We start from the raw sequence: 9,392 nt of genomic DNA, 5'->3' as shown, positions 1-9,392 counted from the left end.
TGTGGTAGCCTAGAACAAATGTTATGGAAGTGTGGTGGTTATTTCTGTATTATCAAATGAAGAGAGACAAACGTATCACACAAGTCAGAGTTATACTTAAACTAAATTTTTATTCACTTATTAATAAGGGAGCAATTTCACTACATGCACACAGAGTGAATGGAGTGAGAGCCCAAATAATGCAGAAAATCAAGGTGTTTATTTAGAAACACAAAACTGCTTAGTCATGGTTGATTCCATCCCTCCCTGTGTATTGGGTGTGTCAGGTTATAGCACACAAACAAGTGATAACGGCAGTTCCGTTTACTCCTTTCTCTACCAAGCTAGCCTCCGTTTTCTTCTATCTCCCCACAGCTGTGCCCTTGGAAGATAGTAAAAGAACAGGTTGGGCTGAAGAACTGTGGTCACTTCTCAGAGGCTCTTTGTCTTATGCCGTGTGACCAGGTTACTCAGAAGCAAAGAGAAATTGAAACAATACAGGTCTATCTGTTCCTCAAGTTTATCTCTATCGCATGTCCTTGACTACACGCCTAGACCAGCTGCAGGGAGTGAACGTGGAAGAGATTAACCATCCTTTCTCAGAAGCACAGCATTTGCACTAAATAAATGTCTCTACCATTGTTAAGCATATTAATTGTTAACTATTATTATTAAACAAATCAGGTAAATATGTGATTTTTCTCTCACAGAAGTGAATGTGCACTTTTCAATTGGGTGGACTGCAACTACAAAAACACTGCCATAGTCTGTAGTAAAAGCAAAAGTATTTATAGCATTGGAGATTCTCTGAATTAGGGACCATCACTGATAGCTATAGGACCGCAGAGACTGTCACAAATTTCAGCTTTTAATGACCTAGCAAATTCGATGACTTGGAGGTGTAATATATCACATTACTTTGTTTTTTTAAATTGGTATTTCCCCAGCTAGCAATGAGGAATCGGCCCAGAAGTGGCCCTCTTCCGGGGGGCCGGAACTGATTGAATCAGCCTGGAATCGGGTGACGGACTTGGCCCGGAATCAAAAGGAATGACTGCCCAGGCATCTTTGCCGGCATCTTACCAGAATCCCCCCAGAAGCGGGCCAATGCTAATTTAAATAAATGTATACAAAATTACCCGATTTAGTCATTTGAAATATTACTATTGTACATTTTATACATACAAATTATACCCATCCACAAAGTTTTTTAAATTGTTTAATTTTTACCCGCTTTTCGTCATATCCAATTGGTAGTTACAGTCTTGTCCCATCGCTGCAACTCCCGTACGGCCTCGGGAGAGGCGAAGGTGTAATCATCTGCCAGAGAGTAGCCACAATCGGCCTGAGCCCCAAGTAATACATTTGGGCCAGATAACTCACACTGGAATCAGCCCGAGCTCCAAGTAATACATTTGGGCCAGATAACTCACACCGGAATCGGCCCGAGCTCAATCCCCGCATCCTAGCCATAAGTAATACTGCCGAAGGCGACCCAGACTCGGGCCACATGACGTCGGCCGAGTCTGACTCTCAGCCGAGTGCCCCGACCCTCAGCCCAGATCCACTGTGCTTGCTGGGTCATCACCTGCCGAAAAAAAACCTCAAATGGCCCTACTCTTGAAAAAATTAAACAGGCCGGATAAGCTGAAGTGTACAGAGTACCATTAGCCGGAATCTAGAGTAATATGATTCTGCCGGATTCAGGAAGAGCTCGGCATGAAGCCCGTTTGTCACCGGCCATAGACCCTGTGGCTCAGCGTAATCAAAAGTGACTTAAAATTGACATTTATTTGGGACACCCCATCCTCTCCTAAAAGAGAGAATAAACATTTAATTAGTTTTCACTTTGCCAAATCTTAATCAGCAGCAAAAAGGTTTTAATTACAGACAAAACAAAACATGATAACTTCTGTTCACAGGGAGGCCACTGTCCTCCCTCCACTCTTTTGTGTTTTAATCCACCCCAACATTTACTATACTATTACCAGTCTCCGTTGGATATTTACTATTTGCTTCACACTCATTCATGTCTACTATTTTAAGATTAACATGCACTAAATCGAGACAGATCTACCACTTCTGTCGCCGTTACTGCCCTCAGACACGGCGGCATTCCTCTCTTTCCCCCCATGATTTTGCGTAACCACCGCACTACAATGCCCTTCTTACTCATAAACAAAATTTTGAAAGGTAATTTTAGGTTTGGTAACCCCAATGATGGCGCTTGACACAATTGCTTTTTTAAACTCTACAATTACAACTGTTTCTTTAACTCAACAAACAACTGTTAATCGGCAATACTGTAGTTGTTGTAAAATACAGTCGTATCTCCCCCCAAAAATCTGCATTATTGGTCCATATCAATGTTGTATTTTGTGTCTTTGTAATTACATTCGTTCTTTTATAATACAGGGGTTTAGATGTTCATTCTTCACAGCTTCCTCCTTCACACTAGTATTCTATTCATATAACATATTCGGTAATTGTAATCTCTTCATCCATATCTTCACACACACACACATCACACAGAATCCCTACATAACGTTATCTATCAAAGTCCACATAACTTTATTAGGTATTCACATCCACACCACCAGCAACGATCAGCACAGCGCAGTCAGCCTGAGAGGTACCAATGTTCTTACTCAAACTTTTTAATGGTCCTGTCAATACCAAGCAGAACAATGCCAATGTCTGGGTATTTGGTGCGTAGGTCATCTGAGGTAGTTAGGAGGTGGTCAATTAACAGTTTGTGATGAGGTGAATTGGGAGGGGAATAGATTCCACATACCGCAATGGCAGATAGGAGTCTGGGTAGCCGATGTGGTCTTATATGGATCCACAAACACTCCAGATCATTCGGCATAGTGTATTCAGTGAGCAGTCTACATGGAATTAAGTCTTTTACATTGATTGCTACACCTCTTCTAGTGTTTCTATGCTTGCAGAACATATTAAAGCCATCAACATCAAGCGCAGATAGGGGGTGGGCATCTGAGAACCAAGTTTCAGTGACAGCTGCTACATTGACATTAATGGAAACAGGGTTGATTGGAATTAATCTAGATTGTTAATCAAAGATCTGGGGTTGCTCAGATAAATGCACAGCACTTTGGAGCAAACAGAGCTTGGCTTAGGTGATGAGTCAATGCACTGGATTCTCTTTAGGACACTTACAGATCTGGTTGCTTGAAAGTCTGTGTTTGTTAGCCTTGGTCTGTGTCCTAGAACTGTTTCAATAGTCCTTTGAATCTTTACACCACCTTTCTTCCCTAAAGGCCGAGACCTGAGCTGTAACACTCCAAGGTCCATAGTTGTTGTTTGATGGCTAGAGTTAATAGTTAATATTAACAAGCTATACTGAACAAAAATCTAAACGCAACATGTAAAGTGTTGGTCCCATGTTTCAGGAGCTGAAATAAAAGATCCAAGAAACTTTCCATACGCACAAAAAGCTTATTTCTCTAAAACAATTTGCACTAATTTGTTTACATCCCTGTTGGTGAGCATTTCTCCAAGATAATCCACCTGACAGGTGTGGCATATCAAGAAGATGATTAAACAGCATGATCATTACACAGGTGCACCTTGTGGTGGGGACAATAAAAGGCCACTCTATAATTTGCAGTTTTGTCACGCAACACAATGCCACAGATATCTCAAGTTTTGAGGTAGTGTGCAATTGTCATGCTGACTACAGTAATGTCCACCAGAGCTGTACCACAGAATGTAATGTTAATTTCTCTACCATAAGCCACCTCCAACGTCATTTTAGAGAATTTGGCAGTACGTCCAAATTTGCGTCACAACTGCAGACCACGTGTAATCATGCCAGCCCAGGACCTCCACATCCGGCTTCTTCACCTGTGGGATCGTTTGAGACCACCCACCCGGACAGCTGATGAAACCGAGGAGTTTTTCTGTCTGTAATAATGCCCTTTTGTGGGGAAAAACTCATTCTGATTGGCTGGGCCTTGCTCCCCAGTGGGTGGCCAGTCTCCCAAGTGTCACGCCCTGACCTATAGAACTCTAGTTTGTTGAGTCAGGGTGTGGAAATCTATGTTAGATATTCTATGTTTATGTTCTAGTTTTCTATTTCTATGTCTGGCCGGGTATGATTCCCAATCAGAGGCAGCTGTCGCTCGTTGTCTCTGATTGGGGATCATACTTAGGTAGCCTATTGCCTACTGTGTATTGTGGGATCTTGTTCCTGTTAGGCTGGTGTGTGTATAGCCCTTTGGACTTCACGTTACGTTGTTTCTTGTTTTGGTTTGTATGTTTATTGGGTGAATAAACATGTACGCTTTTCACGCTGCACCTTGGTCCAACCCGTCTCTCAACGATCGTGACACCAAGTAGGTGGGCGTATGCACTCCCAGGCCCACCCATGGCTGCGCCGCTGCCCATTCATGTGAAATCCATAGATTATGGCCTAATGAATTTATATCAATTGATTGATTTCCTTATATTAACTGTAACTCAGTAAAAACGTTGCGTTTATATTTTTGTTCAGTATAGATCGCAAGATGTTAATCGTGTTTACCTAGCCAGATAAGTGATTTTCAAAACAAACAATATTTGACTAATGCAAATTTTAAAGCAGGCTACTAGCTAAAGTTTGCTAGCTAGCTAGCTATCTTCAATGACATTGCTTGTGGGCTAACCAAGTTAGCTATAGCAAATCACAAGTCAAACTGAAAAGATAGCTTGTAAATCGGGATCAGAGAGATGTCGCTAAATGACATTGAATGTGGGCTAACCAAGTTAGCTATAGTAAAATCGCAAGCCAAACTGAAAAAACGTTGTTTTAGAGAATTTGGCAGTACGTCCAACCGGCCTCACAACCACAGACCACGTTTATGGCGTTGTGTGGGTGAGCGGTTTCCTTTCCTGTGGCGGTCCTCATGAGGGCCAGTTTCATCATAGCGCTTGATGGTTTTTGCGACCGCACTTGAAGAAACGTTCAAAGTTCTTGAAACGTTCCGTATTGACTGACCTTCATGTCTTAAAGTAATGATGGACTGTCGTTTCTCTTTGCTTATTTGAGCTGTTCCTGCCATAATATGGACTTGGTCTTTTACCAAATAGGGCTATCTTCTGTATACCCCCCCTACCTTGTCACAACACAACTGATTGGCTCAAACGCATTAAGAAGGAAAGAAATTCCACAAATTAACTTTTAAGAAGGCATACCTGTTAATTGAAATGCATTCCAGGTGACTACCTCATGAAGCTGGTTGAGAGAATGCCAAGCGTGTGCAAAGCTGTCATCAAGGCAAAGGGAGGCTACTTTAAAGAATCTTGAATATAAAATATATTTTGATTTGTTTAACACCTTTTTGGTTACTACATTCCATATGTGTTATTTCATAGTTTTGATGTCTTCACTATTATTCTACAATGTAGAAAATAAAGAAAAACCCTTGAATGAGTAGGTGTGTCCAAACCTTTGACTGGTAATGTATATTCATTTTTTTACCCCTTTTTCTCCCGAATTGGGGAGTCTTGTCCCATCGCTGCAAGTACCCTACGGACTCAGGAGAGGCGAAAGTCGAGAGCCATGCATCGTTTTTCCTTCTGCGTGTGCATGTGAAACGCAAAATCGTCCATGTAACAGCATGAATATCAAATGTTAATAACTTTGGCTGTGAGTGATGGAGAAATAAAATCAGCCTTGAAGACAATTAATGAAAAAATGTAATGGATATTTTTGGCATAAAGGTGACAACGAAAGTGTATTTTTAGGAATTTTGAAAATGGACTTCTCTATGGGGGTGTCTATGGGAATTGTCTTTCTGGGTTCGGCATCAGTTAAACTGCATTACCGCCAGTCTCCTTTGGGTACATGGGATGGCGTGCTTCCCAACCGGAATCCTGGCCCCTTGGTTAAACCCATAGAGATAGCTAGAGGACTCATCTTTGTATCTGTGCCATTATAACATCTGTGACAGCATGGGCATTTTTTTCTCAATTTTGAAGTGGTAAATGTTCTTCTTCACGATTGGCTGATCCCTCCTGATGACCATCCAGCTGACTACATTAAAATGGTGGAAGCCCTCAGTGGCACTGCCCATGCCAATATGACCTTTTGGCCACTAGAGGCCTCTATTATTCTCTATGTTTAAACCACAAAGATTCTAAACTCAGAGGTGCAACATCGCAACACTTCCCGGAATGCTTGCGAAACAGACTAAACCATAGAGAATGATAGAGGCCTCTAGTGGCCAAAAAGCAATTTTAGCATGGGCAGCACCATTGAGGGCTTCCACCATGCTTCCACCATTTTAAAGTAGTCAAAGTAGTCAACTGGGTGGGGATTCCTATAGGTTGTAGCCTCAATGGCACTGCCCATGCTGTCACAGATGCTATAATGGCACAGATATAAAGATGAGTCCTCTATCTATCTCTATGGACCAAACAGGCCAGGTCTGGGTAAATTGTGACTGACTGAATGATCAGCGAATAATAATGAGCAGTCGCCTGCAGTCATTTTGATGCTCTCAATCACGGCCAATAAGAGATGTGAAAAATTCTTCCTTAGTTGTTAATTTTTTCAAAATCTAAAGGCACAACCTAGATTTAAGCCAATGTCTTTACACAAAAATGTATGCACGCATGACTGTAAGTCGCTTTGGATAAAAGCGTCTGCTAAATGGCATATTTTTAGTGAAAACTGACATGTTTTCATTTTCGTCATAAACAACTTTATATCGACGGAGTGCCTTTGATTTGATGGCTTGCACATCAAATCAACGTTAGTCCCCAAAGGGCCAGGGTTCCGGTTGGGAAGCACACCATCCCATGTACACAGAGGAGACTGGCGGGACTGCAGTTTAACTGACGACTAGCCCAGAAAGACAATTCCCACAGACAACCCTATAGACCAGAAGTCCCCACAAGAATAGTAAACCAAGAAAAATTTGACCAACTGGGGATAATTTGTTGGTCCCCACAAGGTCAAATGCTATTTCTAGGGGGTTAAGGGTTAAGGTTAGAATTAGTGTTAGGGTTAGAATTAGGTTTAGGGTTAGGAGATATGCTTAGTTTTAGGGTTAGGGTTAGGAGCTAGGGTTAGGTTTAGGTTTAGGGTTAGGGTTAAGGTTAGGTTTTTGGGTTAAGGTTAGGGTTAGGGTTAGGGTTAAGGTTAGGGTAAAGGTACGGGTACGGTTTGGGGTTAGGGAAAATAGGATTTTGAATGGGACTGAATTATATGTCCCCAAAAGGTTAGCTGCGCAAGACTGTGTGTGTGTGTGTGTGTGTGTGTGTGTGTGTGTGTGTGTGTGTGTGTGTGTGTGTGTGTTTGTGTGAAGACTTTCAGTGTCTGAGGGGAGCGGAGAGCTGGGAGAGTTCAAGGTGACTGTGGAGAGGGCCAGTCACGGGGAGCATACTGCTGCACACACACAGCCATGGAGCTATTGACAACTCTCCCTGTGGCACAGCCACTGGTAACACATGGGGGAGAAAGAGGGAAGGAGATAGGGGAAGGGAGGCGAGAGACAGTTGGAGGAGGAAATTTGAGATAGAGGAGTCTGAGAGTTGGACTTTCTAAGTCTGTGTTTACTGTTTCTGTTTCTCATTCCAAACAACCTACCTGTCTATGCAACCTGGTCTCAGAGCATTTCACATTATTCTGTACGTAAATTCACTTCAGAAAAAGGTTTGTTATAAATAATGTCCTTTCATTATGTGTTGTAGAATTCATAAAAATATTTACTACCATTGTAGTAAGGTTGGCAATACGAGAGGTCTTCAGACTTACCATTTTTGTATTATTTTCTTTGAAAGAACAACTAGTGGGTTTTGAGTGCTTCTCCCCTATTTGGAAAGTTGGTCTGCCTGCTCTTCAGTCTGAGAGAGATATTCTGAGAGCAGGTTCGTGTCTCCTTCCTCTGTACATAACGTTTAAAAAAAATGGTATAACACAATAGTGTCTTTGGAAAACTGGTTCATATATCCCAAAGTCAATAGCGAATGTGACTATGTTGCCGTTAATGTATTTAAAGCCTATTTCGGCAAGTTAACCAAGTGTTTGCTGGCTTAAATAGCCATGTTGATGACGAGCTAACTAGCACCATCAGTCAGTGCACTGTAATGTCACGCTAGCTATTGCTAGCAGGTGATTTATTGAAATATTAAGTGAATGTTTGTTTACTTACTACCTTAAAAGGTTTATATAAAAAGGGTTGTACTTGTGCTCTGTATTTATGGATTGATGTCACTTCACATTGAGATAATGTATTATTACTGTTGCTCCTATCTAAAAGATATATTGTGTCCTACCTAACTACATAAGTATTCAGACCCTACTCAGTACTTTGTTGAAGCACCTTTGGCAGCGATTACAGTGTCGAGTCTTCTTGGGTATGATGCTACAAGCTTGGCACACCTGTATTTGGGGAGTTTCTCCCATTCTTCTCTGCAGATCCTCTCAAGCTCTGTCAGGTTGGATGGGGAGCATCGCTGCACAGCTATTTTCAGGTCTCTCCAGAGATGTTCGATCGGGTTCAAATCCGGGCTCTGGCTGGGTCACTCAAGGACATTCAGAGACTTGTCCCGAAGCCATTCCTGCGTTGTCTTGGCTGTGTGCTTAGGGTCGTTGTCCTGTTGGAAGGTGAACCTTGGCCCCAGTCTGAGGTCCTGAGAGCTCTGGAGAAGGTTTTCATCAAGGATCTCTCTGTACTTTGCTCTGTTCATATTTCCCTCGATCCTGACTAGTCTCCTAGTCCCTGCCGCTGAAAAACATCCCCACAGCATGATGCTGCCACCACCATGCTTCACCGTAGGGATTGTGCCAGGCCAAAGAGTTCAATCTTGGTTTCATCAGACCAGAGAATCTTGTCTCTCATGATCTGAGAGTCTTTTAGGTGCCTTTTGGCAAACTCCAACAGAGCTGTCATGTGCCTTTTACTGAGGAGTGGCTTCTGTCTGGCCACTCTGCCATAAAGGCCTGATTGGTGGAGTGCAGCAGAGATGGTTGTCCTTCTGGAAGGTTCTCCCATCCCCACAGAGGAACTGACCAAGGCCCTTCTCCCCCGATTGCTCAGTTTGGCCGGGCGGCCAGCCAGCTCTAGGAAGAGTCTTGTTGGTTCCAAACTTCTTCCATTTAAGAATGGTGGATGCCGCTGTGTTCTTGGGGACCTTCAATGCTGCAGAAATGTTTTGGTACCCTTCCCCAGATCTGTGCATCGACACAATCCTGTCTCGGAGCTCTACCGACAATTCCATCGACCTCATGGCTTGGTTTTTGCTCTGACATGCACTGTCAACTGTGGGACCTTATATAGACAGGTGTGTGCCTTTTCAAATCATGTCCAATCAATTGAATTTACCACAGGTGGACTCCAATCAAGTTGCAGAAACATCTCAAGGATGATCAATGGAAACAGGATGCAGCTGAGCTCAATTTCGAA

The sequence above is a fragment of the Coregonus lavaretus genome (assembly GCF_964263955.1).
Source record: "Coregonus lavaretus genome assembly, chromosome: 1".
Taxonomy (NCBI): Eukaryota; Metazoa; Chordata; class Actinopteri; order Salmoniformes; family Salmonidae; genus Coregonus; species Coregonus lavaretus.
This window is presented reverse-complemented; position numbering follows the sequence as displayed.